This window comes from Trachurus japonicus, chromosome 17 (genome assembly GCF_045865225.1).
Source record: "Trachurus japonicus isolate A0001 chromosome 17, Traja_1.0".
Classification (NCBI taxonomy): domain Eukaryota; kingdom Metazoa; phylum Chordata; class Actinopteri; order Carangiformes; family Carangidae; genus Trachurus; species Trachurus japonicus.
Window position 1 is genome coordinate 2354079 of NC_140923.1, and position 18394 is coordinate 2372472.

Genomic DNA, 18394 nt, shown 5'->3' on the forward strand with positions numbered 1-18394 from the left:
TTATGAGGACCACCCTTGTTTATTAGGACATAACCCATACACACACACAATCAGGACAAAACCCTTGTTTGTGAGGACCACGCTGGTTTAACTGGACATTACCCATACACATACACAATCAGGAAAAAACATTGTTTGTGAGGACCACGCTGGTTTAACTGGACATTACCCATTCACACACATACACACACAAAATCAAGAAAAAAACATTGTTTGTGAGGACCACGCTGGTTTAACTGGACATTACCCATTCACACACATACACACACAAAATCAAGAAAAAAAACATTGTTTGTGAGGACCACACTGGTTTAACTGGACATCAGCCACACACACACTTAAGCAATATTACCCGAGAGGGTTATATTGCGAAATACAACCATTACCAACTAAATAGAATGTATCATCAAAATATATTCATTTTGATGGACAATTTGCTCTCAAATTTGAATGTTTTTTGCGAGTGCACTGACCGTTTCCAGGGAAATACATGGGGTACAACTAATACAGGAAGAAGCAAGAAGCGATAAATCTTAAGGAGATGCACGACTACAGCAGCCGACTGAGAAGGGGAGACATTGAAAAAGACTTTGGTCGAAATGTCTGTGCTTGCCTGTCCTGCAATAAAGAATCGCCAAAGGGATATAGAGAGTGTGCTGGCTTTTTCTCCCCTTCTCAGTCTGACTAATACCTGAAACACAATCAGTTACGTCAGTAGACTCCTATGTGTAATGGAACATAGTTCACCTCTACAGCAAATAATCCGACCCTTAGTAACGACCTAGCAACAGAAAGGATTTTCTAGTCCCAGATGAGTGAACTCTGAGCCGACGTTAATGTTTTATCACAGTCTTGGTCCCTGACAGACTTTCCCAAACTAAACCAATACCATGTCGCCAACACAGCTGATGGGGAAAGCCAAACACTGCGATTACTCCAGATTATTTAAAAGCCCAAAAGTCAGAGAGAGAGAGAGAGAGAAACATAGAGGTATCTTCTGTTTCATCCAACGAAATATTCAGCCCCAGGCCATATTTTATTTTCACCGCGGTCACAACTAGTGTCTCTTTGACCTGCACATACAGAAGGGAACAGCCACTGGGCTAAAACGGGGCTGTATATACACTAAAAAATGGGTATTTAATTGTTCTAAAATTTGAGTTTGGCACCTGAAAGGAACACTCTACAGGAGGTTGATTAAGTTTGTGATTTATTTTCATGAGTAACATAACGTTTCTAAAATTATAAAAATAAGTATTCATACTTGTTGTATAATCACACATACAAACTACCAGGAAAAAACCTTTCTTTGTGAGGACCACCTTCGCTGTCTCTACCACCTTCATCGCCTTCATTGTCCCCGATGATGTCATCATCTCCCTCAGCTTGACTGTCTTCCTCGTCTTCGTCATCTCCATCATCCTGCTCACCTTCGTCCAGCTCTAGGTCCAATTCATCTACAGAAAAGCATATTTGATGCAAAAAATAAATATCATTGTTGTTGCAGGTCTGTACTTCTGACATGTTATTTTTGGTATAATTTACCAAAACACTACGGCATATTTACTTTATACAGTATATTCCAGGGCTGTATTTACATCCTACCAATTCAGAAAATGAACAAAATGCTGCATACAACTTTGTTACTTTTATCAGTCTCACTCATTTGTTGAATTTATACCAGGGGTCTCCAACCTTTTTTCCTCTGCGAGCTACTTTTGGAAATTGAAAATGGCCGAGAGCTACACTGTAACATTAACTCTTTACGTTCGTAAAATCTGTCTTTCCCACTCTTCATGAAAATAGTAGCCTATTTAAGCCTCTATAATACACAATACTAAAATTTTCTACTCGATATCAACACTCAGGAATCTCTCTCTCTCTCTAACGTCCTCTCCCACTACAGCTGAATTCTTCTAGTACCTCCTCAGTGGGGCGGGGTTGTGGCGGGGCGATGGCGGGTCCACATTGTCTCTCTTTTTTTCGAGCCTCTCATCAGCAGAGGAAACATGATCATCTAGTGCTCCCCATCCTAGGCAGGAAAAAAGAAACCTTTATATTAAACCAAAAGAATCCATAACTGAAATGTGTTAGTGTTGAATTGTGACATGAACAAAGTCAGTTAAAATGGTATAATAGACAATTTCCATACCAGGACAAGGAAAATTGGAAATGTGGAATATAAAGTTTTAACCATGTCACTACACTATAATATATTGATTAAGCACATGTCTGTAATGTTAAACTTAACATCTTAAAAACTATGAAAACTGAACAACAAATATATCTTGATTTTTAAATAACTAGAATATAATAGGGACATAACGGTATCAGTAATACCAAAAGTCACGATAAGAAAAGTGACTCAATATTATCGTGGGCATGTACAATAAGAAATTATGGTGCTTCTGGTAAATACTGCAGTTTCAATGTGAGACGGTTGTCCATGTCTCGCGTCAGCCGACTGTTAAAGGATTAGTTGGCTAGTTGGCTGGGGTCACGGAAATAAAGCGTTTTGCTTCTCAAAACAATATGCGTTCAAAAGAGTGAAAGTTGGACCCACAGCTATTGACCGCTTGCAGCTACGTCACAATTAGAACGTTACGCGAGAGGCGACGCCATGACGGACGGCAGAAAGTGCTCAGTGATAATGTACTGGGTGCCGTCCAACAATGTGGCTCAATCACTTCACACTACAACCTCACAGCATTATCACTTATTTAAAATAGAATATCTACTCATCCGTTGCAATATTCTGTTTGTTTTTTTGTTATTCACCGTAGAATATCTCAGTTTTCTGTGCTTTTTCCACTGCTAAGGAGTTAACGTCAGTCAGTGCCACACTCCCCATACAGCAGCTGCTGCTGTCTTTGCTGCTGCTAACTACAGTTAACGGACCTGGAAATTAAAACCTGGTCCGACCCGTGGGTGTTGAAGACCTGACCCGACGTCTGTATAATTAGTGATCATTCTCTGATTAAACCCGGCTGAAAAATAAAAGAAAACAGGAAGCCGTCTGTAGGAGCCATGAATTGGGTTTTCTGTTAGTTAAGTTTAAGGGTTGTTTTGGTGTTGTTTATTTTGAATATGATCTAGTTTATGTTATTATTTCAGTAGCGGGTCACGTCATTATGGGCGGGGTTTAGCACTTATGTTCACCTGTTGCTTTTCCTTTGTTTCAGAGAGAGAGAGAGGGGGTGAGCGTGGGTTGCCTTACTTTTTGTTGACCGCTATAGTTACGCTATTTTTTGGATTACTTTGCCTTAGTTTGTACACTTTATTATGAGTTAACCTATTTTGTTGGGTTAATAAACACTTTGATCTTTAGTTCTGAATCTCAGTGAGTTTCTTTTTGATAGCGCGTCTGACAACCGGCCCATGCTTAGTCTCTCAGCGGCTCTTTTGGCTTAAGTCGCTACATTTTGTCAACAAAAAAGGCATTAATCACAAACATCAAGAGACGGATCAGCGGAGCCGAAATCAAGAGGACGAAAAGAGGAAGAGGACGATATAAACAGAAACCGGAGAAAAGGCACGGAGGTAGGCGCTGGCTGTGAAACAGTTTAAGGAGCCGCTGCGAAAGCGAACTACAGCCAGGTAAGTCCACCTGTGGATGTGCGCATTGAAGCCGTGGATCAATGGAAAGATCGCGGCGTGCATATTGACTGTTGTTGTTCATTGGGAACGATTGCCTGGTTAATGGAGGATTGGATTCCTCAGCGCAGTGCATCCGATGCCGAATTATCTCCAAGCTGTAAATGTGACTCTTCACTCTGTCTCTGAAGTTGATGTCGCTCCGCTGCTGTGCGTAATGTGGATGATGTTTGTTGAATGAATTTCGCTTCTGTTCTGTGGATGTGTCTCAGGTGCACAAATAATATCTTGTGGAAAATCAAGGAAAATGAGTGAAATAAATGCTGATGTTGAAATGGAGTGTGGGAAAAGACAAAGCAAACTCACAGCCAAGGCATGGGCAAATAAAATCGAAAAGCTTCAACATGAACGTAAAATCACTGTGAATAAAATGAAAGCACTAATACCAGAAATGAAAGCCCTGATGAAAACAAAGGAAAATGTTTCACATGTTCAATCTCATTTTGACAAATTAAAACAACTGTGTGAAAATGCCATGATGTCACATGATGCTTTGGTTGCTTTGCTCATGGAAGATGAACAAAAAAGACAGAATGAATGGTTTTCCAGCATCATGAAATACAGCCACACATTTAAGGAGGATGTTGTTAAGTGGCTGAGTGAGCCAGAGAAATCACAACAAAATGGCATCCTCAATCCATCTCATTCTGATTCAGCTGCTGCATTAAATGAGGAAGTGTTTCAGTGTCCAACACAGGATGAACCTCAACTTCCAACTCAACCTGCACCAAGACTCAGTACAGAGGAAATGCAAATTGACATAAAACCAAGTGACAGTGTGTCAAACGTGGGAAGCAAAAACTCTGCTACTGGAAGAGGGTCTGCTGTTTCTACTGCTTCTTCTGCACGTCTGATAGCAGAGGCTGACCTGGCAGCATTAATGGCAAGACAGAAATGGTTAAAGGACAAACATGAACTTGAGGAACAAGAGGAACGCCTGAAAAGGAAAAAGGAGCAACTTAAAATGGATGAAGACATTGCAGCAAACATGGCAAAATTAAGTGTGCTGAGGTCTCAGAGCATCATAAGTGGAAAGAGCTTCAGGTCAAGGGTTTCTGATGGAATGAACTCTTATTTGGAAAAAGAAAAATCTAAACCAAGAGCTCTTAATGCAGATGCAAACTCATTTATTCCACAAATGTCTGTGAAACAAAGGGAAACTAAACATGACTGCTTGGATCCAGGAACAAGGCCTAAAGAAAATACTGCACCTTCATTCATTCACTGTGAATCTGTGTTATTGCATGAACCCAAACATCATTCAGTGAAACGTAACACCAATGATGAGACACACACTCGATATGGAAACACCTGGAACGCAGGATTTGGGTCAACAGATGATAATCAAAACAATATTCTGGGAATTATGAGAAAGCAAAATGAAATAACAACTCTTTTAGTCCAACAGCAATGCCTCTCATCATTACCCAAAAGAGAAATTCCAGTTTTTGAAGGTAATCCATTAAAGTATCATGCATTTATGAAAGCTTTTGAGAATGGTGTGGAGAGAAACACTGACAACTGTAGCGACAGACTCTACTTTCTGGAGCAGTACACTAGTGGCCATCCTAAGGAACTGGTGAGAAGCTGCCAGCAGCTCATCCCAGAAAGGGGCTATGTCAGAGCTAAAGCATTGTTATGTGAGCACTTTGGAAATGCGCAGAAAATTGCCTCTGCGTATATGGACAAGGCTCTGTCATGGCCGCCCATCAAGCCAGAAGATGTCCAAGCTCTCCAGGACTACAGTCTGTTCCTCAGAAGCTGTTCTAATGCTATGGAAGGAGTGGAATATTTGCATGAGCTTGATCTTCCTGCCAACATGCTTGCTATTATAAGGAAACTGCCTTATAAATTGCGAGACAAGTGGAGAACTGTAGCCTGTGAATTGCAGGAGAAACGCAACATGAGAGCCACGTTCAGTGACATCACCAATTTTATTGAAAGACAAGTGAAAATCTTAACTGATCCAGTGTTTGGGAACATACAGGATGCGCCCTCAGCGACAGTTAATAAATGCATGAACAAAGTCAGACCACAACATCGTTCTGGACATGAAGGAGCAAGCTTTGCCACCACGGTGTCTCCTGTGAACAAAGCTCAACCAGTAACTGAAAGAAAGGAACAAACCTTGACAACAGGGAGGACATGTCTGTGCTGTGGAGAAGGACACGCCTTGGATTTGTGCCCTCAGTTGGAGAAAAGAACTCACAAAGAGAAGATAGGCTTCTTAAGGGAAAATGGTCTCTGTTTCGGCTGTCTGTGTATTGGACACATCAGCAAATATTGCAGAAAACGGATCTCCTGTGCAAAATGTGGTCTCCAACATCCAACCATACTTCACATTCCTCCAAAAGAAAAGGAAAATAATTCCTGTGAAGAGGAAAAAGAATCAGAGGTTGCAGTAGATGACACCTTGGTATCAAGTGGGCTCACCGGGGCTGGTGACAGTGAATGTAAACTTCCCATTGTTCCTGTGCAGGTCAGGTCCAAGAAAGGAGGCAAGATCATCACCACCTATGCTTTCTTGGATCAGGGAAGTACAGCAGTCTTTTGCACAGAGGGACTGATGCACAAATTAGGCCTCACAGGAAAAAGGTCACACATCCTCTTGAGAACCATGGGCCAAGAGAAGATTGTGAGTAGCCATGTTGTCTCAGGACTTGACGTTGCTGGTTTAGGAAGTGACAACTTTTGTGAACTGCCAAAGACTTACACACAGGAGCGTATGCCCGTCCACAGGGGGAACATTCCCACGGAGAGGGATCTTCATGGATTGTCTCATTTGAGATCTGTGTATCTGCCTGAGATAGATGCAGATGTGGAACTGCTGATTGGAGCGAATGTTCCTAAAGCTTTGGAACCACAGGAAGTCATTCACAGTGTAAATGGTGGACCTTATGCAATCAGGACAAGGCTGGGCTGGACTGTGAATGGACCCGTAAAAGGAGATTGTGAAAAACAAGAATTATCAGTAAATGGAGTCTCAGTTGTGAATCTGGAGGAAATTCGGCAACAGTTCAAGATGGATCTTCCTGAACGCAACATGGATGAGCAATCAAGAGAAGAGAAGTATGTGAGTTGGTCACACACTCGTCAAAGAAAGTGAATGGTGATTACAAGATTACTTTACCGTCAAGGAACCAGGAACTCAGTGTGCCAAATCATGTGAAAATTGTCGATCAGTGTGCTTCATACCTGAAGAGGAGGCTTCATAAGGACTTAGCATCCCATGCAGACACTGTGCTCAGTCCAGCAGAGGTCAAGAGGGCGGCAGCGGTGAGTGCTCTGCAGGCTGCGGAGGAGGTTGATGCTGCGACTCACGTGATGAAACGTTTCTCATCTTGGACTCGTCTGGGGAGCATCTGCCTCAACCGACCAATAACAAGGATCTGCCTACCACAGGGAGCTGAAGCTGGATGAGGAGCGGATGCTGCACAGTGACACTTTGACTCGTTTGACTTGAACTTTTGACTCACAGACTTTCCACAGAATTGTGGTTTTGATGGACTCTGACAGTCAAGAGACATTTGACTTTATTGACTTGTGACACAAGAAGAACAGGAAGAAGGAAGAAAGAAGACAAAAATATGCATTATGAATTTTGAATGTATAGCATATTGGTTCGTGTCTCCTATTAATATGAATATGGGTAATTATTATGTGTAATAACTTAATAATTAGGGGCTGGTATGTAGGAGCCATGAATTGGGTTTTCTGTTGGTTAAGTTTAAGGGTTGTTTTGGTGTTGTTTATTTTGAATATGATTTAGTTTATGTTATTATTTCAGTAGCGGGTCACGTCATTATGGGCGGGGTTTAGCACTTATGTTCACCTGTTGCTTTTCCTTTGTTTCAGAGAGAGAGAGAGGGGGTGAGCGTGGGTTGCCTTACTTTTTGTTGACCGCTATAGTTACGCTATTTTTTGGATTACTTTGCCTTAGTTTGTACACTTTATTATGAGTTAACCTATTTTGTTGGGTTAATAAACACTTTGATCTTTAGTTCTGAATCTCAGTGAGTTTCTTTTTGATAGCGCGTCTGACAACCGGCCCATGCTTAGTCTCTCAGCGGCTCTTTTGGCTTAAGTCGCTACACCGTCTTCGTTGTAATCGCCGCGATCCGCCGGCGGCAACTACGTTGTGACGGTGCTATGTTTAATACTAGCGTTAGCTGTTGTTAGCCACAGCATGTAGCTCAGCTAGTTAGCTTCAACTGTGTTTACATCGACTATACACTGTAGATAAACTAACTTATAATGGCATCGATAATGTGTCTGTATCTTCACACTGGTCCTGTTGCTCATGTAACCCCGCTGCCAGTGGCCAGCCCCCGGTTCTTAGCAATAGACCAGCAAGGACAGTTTTAAGGACCAATAACCGGTTCTTAAGCGGTGGAAAAGCAAAGATCCGGTGCTAGTCAGGCTCTGGCTCCGAACCAGCACTGGAACCAGCTCAGTGGAAAAGGAGGGGAAACCCTACAACCCCGGTATGTCACAAAACTATAACGCGGCCATTCAATTACATTGACGTTCACTGTTCTTTTGCCGTCTATCATGGCGTCCGCAGCTACCGCGAGTGGAACGTGACGTCACGTGCAAGGGGTCAATAGCTGTGAGAGACAGGGTGACCAGGTGATGATCAGTAATGCAGCGCAGTGCGTGATAGAAGATCAGCCCGACAAATGTATACAGACTATCAGACAATCAGTACGATTATTTCCACTGTGCTCTGGCTCAGCTGACCGGTGGTCAGATGGCGGTTATAGATCTTCACATGTTGAACTCTTTTAAACAAAGGGCAGCCAAACGCCAGGCTAAAGAGAGAGAACTAGCGAGGCTCCTCTGTTCTTTTATTTTTTTCCAGCAGCACTGTCCGGTGCAGGTGATGCACGCTGTCTGTCTGTGTATGTTTGTCCGTCTGATCTTCCACCATGGACTGTGCTGCAACAATCACCCATCACTCTTTCTGCTCTAAACTCTTTTATACAGTCTATAGCTCTAACTCCATCTGGCGAAGTTCAGCATTACATAGCCTATTGAGGTTCATAAAGCTCTCCCTTTAGCTCTGTGCTAAAACAAGGGATGGCTTCATCACTTGTGTCATAATCAGATATGATTGAAACAGCAGTGAAACAGCTGATGGAAACGTGCACAGCTGTCTACAGGTGGCAGCGTGCAGTGATGCGATGGGAGAGAAAGTAGCACCAAGTGATTGCGAGGTCTGAGAGGAGCTCGTTTTTTTTTCCGACTTATAATGAACACACCATAAGTGTCGGGAGTCACTGTCGGGATGCGAGTAACAGCTGTAAACTCGTCCCTCTGCATATTAACAATGAGCCTGTCTGTCTCTCTGCCGGTGCCGCGGTCACACTGTGTGTTACAGGATTTATTAAAACACACAACGTAGTGTACGGATTGTTTGACAGTTTGTTTTGATACTACATGTTTTACCCGGTTTCTCTGTGTCCACTGCTATTTGATTTGCCACTCAGGCCTAGTCCACACGAGCCCGGGGATTTTTGAAACCAGAGTTTTGCTCCGCGTCCACACGAGTGGTGTAATAAAAACACTCCGTACACACGCAACTAGGGATGCACGATAGTTATCGGTCCGATAATTATCGGCCCGATATCAGGAAATTATGACGTCATTTCGATAAATCCGATATCATAACTTATCGGCCCGATAAGATTTATTATATATTTTTTGTCAGCACTGCGGTATGGGTCCTTTTTTTTTTTTTTTACCAAGCGCTCTCACTCAGAGCGCTCTGCTCTGCTCCTACATGAGACCTGCAGCCTGCAGTGAATGCTGCGTTCAGGTGGCCTCCCTATAATCAGAAAAACAATTTTCTGACTGAAATCAGAATAGTCCCTCATTTCGTCAACTCGGTCATCATTTTGGTAGTTGCCGACTTGACTTGACTTGTCCCAATTACCCTTATTACACATAAACCATAGAAATATGAACATAAAAAGGTCTGAAGAACGGCTCGCAAAACGGGAACAGGGAACTTCTGTCAACACGTGAACGCAGCACAGCGTGCGTACTGGGTTTGTAAACACAGAACATGACGGCGCTAATGTGGGGCGGTAATAAAGAAGACAGTTCGCTGAATATCTGTAATAAATGTTCGGCGTGCCGTATTAAGTTTCGCCACGCGCGCTGCTGTTATGCATGCGCGCTTCTCTGTGGTGTGTGTATGTGTGTGAGAGGATGCGGAGATGAATGAAGGCGCTCGTCCGACGGGGGGGGGGGGGGGGGGGGGGGGGGGCGGCGGCGGCAGCGGCGAATATCGCTACATTTTTAATTTTTTTAAGACGTTAGTTTAGGCAGCAGCTCATTGTTGTTAAAGGGATAGTTCAACATTTTGGCAAATTGGCCCATTGCCATAATTGCTATAGTCATAGCAGTAGGTTCGTTACCTTTAATTGTAGGTGTAAGCTATTTTTAGTACAGCGGAGCGCAGCAGCAGGCTGCTCAGAGCTACGCTATGGAGGCTAAGGGAATTTCTTGGTTTCCCTCATTAAACTCATCAAATACAAAATCCCAAAACTCCACAGCGCTTTTGTAGACAAGTTGTGACCTGCACAACCACCACGCTATGAGATAATGACGGAACGATACGAAACAGAGCCGTTTTCGAGGTAAATTCATACAAAACCGCTGATGCGCGTTGCGTTCAGGGACAGTTTTTCAGCAAGCAGTCTCCGTATTTACCCTGTATTTACCTCGAAAACGGCTCCGTTTCGTATCGTTCCGTCATTATCTCATAGCGTGGTGGTTGTGCAGGTCACAACTTGTCTACAAAAGCGCTGTGGAGTTTTGGGATGTTGAATTTGATGAGTTTAATGAGGGAAACCAAGAAATTCCCTTAGCCTTATAGTGTAGCTCTGAGCAGCCAGCTGCTGCGCTCCGCCGTACTGAAAATAGCTTACACCTACAATTAAAGGTAATGAACCTACTGCTATGACTATAGCGATTATGGCAATGGGCCAATTTGCCAAAATGTTGAACTATCCCTTTAAGGCGGCCGCCTTAACAGGAAAGCGCTGCGGGAAACCCTGTGTTTGAAAGGCTTGTTAATAGAATATCTTCATTTAAAGAGTCAAAACTGTTTTTGGTTTGTTTATAGTATTGATGTCATGATATATGTTAGGTCCTCACTAGTCTTCCAAGTATGTTATCGGTTATCGGTATCGGCCTTCGGAAGCAGAAAGTTATCGGTTATCGGTATCGGTTTCAAAAAAATGTTATCGTGCATCCCTACACGCAACCGTGGAATCCGCTACCAAGTGACGCAATGCACGTGTAATATGCCACAACCATAGACTGTGGCGATGTAAGGTAACAACTTCAGCTTTTCACTTCCCTGTCCTTCCTCTCTCTCTCTGCCCGTTTTAACTCCATCTGGCGAGGTTCAGCATCACATCAGGTACATTAAGGTCTCCATTTGGCTCCGTGCTAAAACAAGGGATGGCTTCATCACTTGTGTCATAATCAGATATGTTTATGTGAACTATCCGAGCAGTAAACTCAGTGAAACAGCTGATGGAAACACACAGCCATCTACAGGCGGCAGCGCGCAGTGATACGGAGGGAGAGAAAATAGCACCAAGCGATTGCGAGGTCAGACTTTTTCGTGGACAACGGTTTTGTGATGCAAATGTATCACTCTTTTGAACGCATATTGTTTTGAGAAGCAAAACGCTTTATTTTCATAACCCCAGCCACCTAGCCGGACTGCATTAGTCAACACCAAAACCAGACCGGAACTCTGCTGACGGGACGCAGTCCGGGGAAAGTCACTGTCACAGCACCTAACTGGTGATGGGGACGCCACATAGATTCATGTCAAAAGACCCAAACTATCCCTTTAATCCTTTGGCTACTGGCAAAGGGGCTGTGAGCGACTGGTAGCTCGCGAGCAACGTGTTGGAGACCCCTGCTTTAACATAATCTTTAATATAATCCATAACCAACCTCTGCATCCTAATCTGTGAAGTATGAGGGCTTTGTCAGAAAGGTGTCCTCATAATTCAGGTGTGTCAGGTGAACATCTGACACACAGCACAGTTTGCTGCCTGATCAACATGAAAGGTGGGGGAGGGGACTGTCCTTGCAGGACACTGTGTCCTCACAGTCCTGCGCTGTGTCAGGTAGTTAACAACATTCAACAGTGTATGGACTCGTGAGCACTGTCATAGAACAGATTTATGATTGGATGTAAAAGCATGTCATCACAAGAGTACAGTCAACTTACAGAGTTATCCTTCGATGTTGCAGGATTGGAACCGACCCGTCATCCGGTCATCACTTCCACCAGCAGCTTCCTGTATGTGTGTGTGTGAGAATGACAATAACAAATCTGAGATTACTTTAAGCAGAAACAATACTCTTTCATTCCAAAAATCATCAGTAATGACACCGCCATGTTTACTGCAGAAATGTCAGTACTACAATAAAGACCTGAAGGATCCAAAGCATTTCTAACATATTAAAGCAAGTAACTGTGAAGGTACAAAGCACAACTTGCCTTTTCTGATGCTGCCTCGCTTTCATTGGCCTTCAGCCTTCAGGTCACATGGTGCTTCACAGGGTTCCTGAAATTGGACAGAGGAAATGTAGTGTTGTCTCATCACGCCATCACTTAGTGGTCATGTAAAAGAAGACATGAAAAATTTGTCATGTGCAGATGTACACATGCCTACAATGACCAGGCTGGCCATCTACTACACCTAATGCTGTGAACCTGTTCAATATTCATTCATTAAATATCACACCCAAGAGCGGCAACAGCACCCACTGATCTGTATCGAGACTGTTGTTATTCCTTCACCCGGGTCAAAGGATGCTGTGTGTAAAACCACGCTGTGGTGCAGACGATGGCCTTGCGACAACCTCGCCCCCGCTGAGGAGGAACTAGAAGAACTCAGCTGTAGTGGAAGAGCACCTTTACTGAGCCCAGCTGTGCCGTGCCGTGACTGTGTAGTCGAAAAGCGCCACAAGTCTCCTGAACCCTCCACTTGCAGTTGACTTGAAAATCGTCACTTACGCTGATTTTAATCTAAGTCCTCACAGGTGGAAGAATAGCTAAATGCACACAGGTTCCCCACACACTGTAATGATTGCTGCTTTAGGTTTTCCTGCAACAGTGAGGACTTAGACTAAAAACACAGTCTAAGGGCGCTTTCACACCTGACCATTTGTTCCGAAACAGGGAGCGTTTACGTCATATATCGGTTCGTTTGGTCAGATGTGAACACAGCAATCGCGCTCGATGCGGAACAAAACAAGCGGGCCGAGATCGCTTGGGAGAGGCGGTCTCGGCTCGTTTCCATCCGAGCCCTGGAGCGGTTCGTTTGTAGTGAGAACGCAACCGACACATGTATCGGAACAAATTGACTGGTTACCTGGCAACCGGAGGAGGAGGACCACGGGCAACTGCCCCAAAAACATAATGGAGCATCAGCAGCGTGTCGTCTTGGCCTTAAAACAGGAAAGCCGGTGGCCAAAAGAAAAGAAAGACGCAAACTCAAGCCACGAGTCCACCAGCCTTTCCAAGCTGACCCGCGGCGATCAGCACCGGGCAGAGCTCCGCAAACAACCCCTATAACTAGTCATGCTACGGTGCCCGTTTACTAGAGGAAAAAAAGAGTCAAACTGTAGGGTGTTAGAGCAGTGGTTCTCAACCTTTTTGAGTCGCGACCCCCAATTTCACATGCACTGCTGTCCGCGACCCCCCGCCCCAACACACAAACACACACACGCTGGTGTGAACGCATGATGGATAAAGCGCAGCGCTGTCCGCGGTGGGTTTTTTTTTTTGCCTTTTTAGTTCTTGATCCCTGCACTGAAAAAAATAATTGGCTGCTGTAGTTTTGTCTCCATGGCCAATATTCCGACCTGGAGGTTTTCATCAGGGCAAAAGAACAAAACAAAGTGACGGAGTTTAAATAGATGCGGCTGGCGAGTTGATGCGGTGTCCACTGTCCACACACCCAGGCTGGTTTATGTGACATGCGAGGACCTGTCGGCGCAGGAGCGAGTGGAGCGTGGATGCAAGCCAATCTCCTTCAACCATGCACGGAAAAGGGGAATGACAAGAAAAGTTTTTCTAATTTATTAAGAAACAATGCCCAGGTCAGCAATGCATGCCAAGAAACATGTCGTTCATTCGCCCCCTCCAGCCACATCAACTGGGGTCGGGAGGGACCCCAAGGTTGAGAATGGCTGTGTTAGAGGACAATTCATCTGACATAACTATGACACCTGAAACTGAAAACACAGCTTGACCAACACAACCTGACCACCTCTCTCTCTCTCTGTCTCTCTCTCTCTCACGGGCAGTGACACGCTCTGTCATTCATTCACGTGTCAGCACTGAGACAGCGGACAGCACGCTTGGTCACTAGCTAATAATAATAATAATAATAATAATAATAATAATAATAATAATAATAATAATAATAATAATAAATAATAATGTAGCCTATTAGACTACATTTGTAGCTATAGCACATTATAGGCATACTTCAAGGTCTCGCCCCAGCCATAAACCAGTCAGCTTGGGCATTTTTTTTAATTGAACTTAAACTAAATACTCGTCTGCCCAAATATTAATAAGAAATTGAACCTCCTCACTACTGCAAGTCAGCCCGCGGTTCATTGTTGCCATTGTTGCTGATCAGCTGATGGGGTGTTGTTAGGGCCGTTGCTATGGCGCTGTACCGCTTTAGAATCATGCAATGTGAACACAAACGGCCCAGAAAAAAGAACGCAACAGTTGTATCGGTTTAGTTGCTGAATCGGAACAACTACAGTTGTGAAAACGCCCTAAGTGATGCTTTCAATTGTGGTGATTGCAGGAGGCTTGGATGAAGTTACACAAGCAGTTCGGAGCCATTTTAAGATTTTCAGGGGCTGGTTTACTACTTCTTTTTTTGTTTTACAGAATTGGTTTCCTTTGATATTTCAGAAAGTGTTGGTGGATTAAAAAAACTTCTTAGATAATGAGGATAATGATGTTAGTATGTGAACCGCTGTGTGCGAATGTGGGGTAGGGGGTTGGCTAACGTCACATGAGAGCGCACGTCATCCACCCTCATCCTCAAGTGGATGACGTGTCGTGTGCTTCCCCCTCTTGATGCTCTATGGTCTGTTTCCAATATCCATGTGCCTTTCAATTAACTATTCTTTATTGAATCAATTACTCTTAGTATTAATAGCCTTTGTGTTTTTTCAGCTACTTTTATTAGAAACTAACTTCTTAATTCTTTACTTTTACACCAGGCTACAATTTTAAAGGGATAGTTCAATATTTGCCTATTGCCACAATCCATATAGTCTTAGGAGTAGGTTTGTTACCTTTGTCTCTGCAAGCTGGTTTGAGATCGGCGGGGCAGAGACGAGGTACATGGTACCTTCCGCTTTCCTCAAATACGCAATCTAACAACTCCAAAATGCTCTGGTGGACAAGTTGTGACCTGCACATTCACCACGCTATGAGATAATCATGTATAATTATGTGACATTACAACACATGAAGCAAATACTATGAACTACTTGCACTTTTAAAGTGGAAATGAAGCAGCCAGCCAATTTAACATAATTCATTAAATGGATTCCCAGTGTGCTTAAAATTAGGCAAACTAACACATGAAACACAAGCATTTAGGAGAAACTGGGAGTTAAAAATTGCATGTTTTAGCTAGTGCGCCGCCATCTTGTCGTTCGACTGTCCGTGACGTCACAGGGTTGGTTGCCTGGGTTGGCTGACAGCCACAGACAGTGAAAGTGAAGGACATAGCTACAGACAGAGACGGTAAAACATGAAACTGTGGAGGCACTGGATTAGAAGAGACTCAGAGGAGACCTCTACTGTGTTGCTTCTGTGAACTAGTTTTACAGTGTTAAAAACTAGAAAAAAACCTCTGTTTTCATTAACTGCCGCTAATAAGGAGCCACAGCAGCAGCGGAGCTGTTAAGACTCCTCTGCTGATCTTGGTGTGATCATTTCTACAGCATGTTTACATCCAGTCTGGATGTGATCCACAGGAAACTTCTGATCAACCCTGAAAGTTGATCATTCACCGGATCAACCAACAACAACCTGACGTTACTCCGACAGCTTTCAGTTTCTCTGCCTCAGCCCGTCCTCCCCCGACCGGCCCACGTTCACACCGTGATAAGCATCAGTCACCGCGGGGAGAGAGACTGGACCCTCTGGTCCCACACCGAGGAGCCTTCACAACCTCACACACACACACACAGCAGCGATCTGATGGCATCTGATAACATCGGTATTAACAGTAATAGCGCCCATCACCATAAAATAAGAAGGGAAAATGACTTCAAAATCTCTGATCTCATCCTCCACACCCAGCCCTCAGCAGAAGTATGAGGGCTTTGTCAGAAAGGTGTCCTCATAATTCAGGTGTGTCAGGTGAACATCTGACACACAGCACAGTTTGCTGCCTGATCAACATGAAAGGTGGGGGAGGGGACTGTCCTTGCAGGACACTGTGTCCTCACAGTCCTGTGCTGTGTCAGGTAGTTAACAACATTCAACATTATTCAAACTGAATGTTTCATATTCAAACAATAAATATGTCTTACCTTTACTCCAGGTGTCCAAATCAGTCAGCAGCAGCAGTCATCCAGCTCCAACTGTTTAATAATCCACCGATTATTCCCGTTTACATAGCGTTCCTCATCTATGGCAGCCAGCGTGGTGCTTCATTCATTTGCATTGTGTTGAAAAAAAGAAAAGAAAAAGTTTCAGCTAACGTTAGCTTTAGCTTCAGCTCCTGACAGGAGAGGCTGACAGAGGAGACGGTGGAGCCTCTCCGCTGTCGGTACCGAGTCCAGACCACGGTCCAGAGGACCAGACAGTCCGACACACCGCAGACCGTGTCCGTGTGGAAGTAACGTTGCACCGGGAGAAAACAAAGCGGTGGAACCGGACAACACAGGTCCGGTTGATCAGAAACACGGCTATTGCCGCTGCTAAAAAAACTTTTTTCAACACAATGCAAATGAATGAAACGCGCTGGCCGCGAGGAACGTGATGTAAAAGGGAATAATGGAGCTGGATGACTGCTGCTGCTGACTGATTTGGACACCTGGAGTAAAGGTAAGACATATTTATTGTTTGAATAGTCTTCTGCTGAGGGCTGGGTGTGGAGGATGAGATCAGAGATTTTGAAGTCATTTTCCCTTCTTATTTTATGGTGATGGGCGCTATTACTGTTACCGATGTCATCAGATGCCATCAGATCGCTGCTGTGTGTGTGTGAGGTTGTGAAGGCTCCTCGGTGTGGGACCAGAGGGTCCAGCCTGTCTCCTGTCTCCAGACTGGATGTAAACATGCTGTAAGAAATGATCACACCGAGATCAGCAGAGGAGTCTTGATAACAGCTCCACCGCTGCGGCGGCTCCTTATTAGCGGCAGTTAAAGAAAACAGAGGTTTTTTTCTAGTTTTTAACACTGTAAAACTAGTTCACAGAAGCAACACAGTAGAGGTCTCCTCTGAGTCTCTTCTAATCCAGTGCCTCCACAGTTTCATGTTTTACCGTCTCTGTCTGTAGCTAATGTCCTTCACTTTCACTGTCTGTGGCTGTCAGCCAACGCAGGCAACCAACCCTGTGACGTCACGGACAGAACTAATGCAAAACGTCAAACTAAACTTAACATTTCTCCTTAATGGTTACATTTCATGTGTTAGTTTGACAATTTTTAAGTACAGTGGAAAACAGTTTAATGACCTATGTGTATTTGGCTGGCTGCTTCACCTCCATTTTAAAATCCCTCCACTCAGCAGTCATGTCTGGAATAAAGTTTTGGCTGCATTTGCCTCGTAAACAACTCTGTGTCGTAATGTTACTTGATTATTTCATATCATGGAGAATGTGCAGGTCACAACTTGTCCACCAGAGCATTTTGGAGTTGTTGGATTGTGTAGTTGAGAAAAAAACGGAGGTACGGTGTGCCTCATCTCTGCCCGTGGATTTCAGAACATGCACTAGCAATTAAGGTAATGAACCTACAGCTATGACTATAGGGAATATGGCAATGTGCGAATTTACCAAAATGTTGAACTATCCCTTTAAGGTGACTACACTAGGAGAAACAAACATTAATATATTGGATGAAAAATGTACCTTTTATACTTGTTAATAAACCTTACCTCTAGGAAGGCTTTATCCTCTCCTTGAACAACATGTTCCAGTGCATCCTGGTCAGGAGTCTTTCTCCTCCTCCTCCTCCTCTTCTCAGTCATCTTTCCTGTAATAATGTCCAGATAATAACATACATTTTAAACAAGCTTTAATAATTGCCATGTTGCATTCACATTCATTTGAACATTGAAACTGTTGAGTGAGCTATAGCCAAACTGATGTGCCAAACTCACATCAGACATTCTCTCTCAACATTAAACATGTTTAAATCAGGTCAACTGGACTAGACTAGACACCAGACTAGTTTACACAAACGGATGAAGCATTTGATCAGGAAAAATAAGGAGGACTGGCTCATTGCTGTTTTTTTCTCAACATAATCACATGGCATTTGCATACAATCATTGCAGCATTTACAGCAAATTAAATAAACCTGCACAAGCTCAGCCCACAAACCTGAAGTTAACCCTCATTAACACAACGTCCATTTCCACCTCGATCATTCCCTGAATGTTTGATCATCAGAAAACGACATGTTATTTCTTCATTCACCTCCATGTTG

General features: G+C 43.7%; 1 protein-coding gene and 1 long non-coding RNA gene across 2 annotated transcripts in view; one reads left to right on the plus strand and one right to left on the minus strand.

Annotated features, from left to right (window-relative positions):
- LOC146969721 (NACHT, LRR and PYD domains-containing protein 3-like) overlaps positions 1-18394 on the plus strand; it is a 264684-nt gene that overhangs the window by 71693 nt on the left and 174597 nt on the right. The window lies entirely within an intron of this gene.
- On the minus strand, positions 1380-11986 carry LOC146969724 (uncharacterized). The gene is made up of 3 exons (XR_015038083.1): positions 11915-11986; positions 1924-2032; positions 1380-1457 (listed from the first exon to the last, which is right to left on the minus strand). It is a non-coding gene; the product is annotated as an uncharacterized LOC146969724 (long non-coding RNA).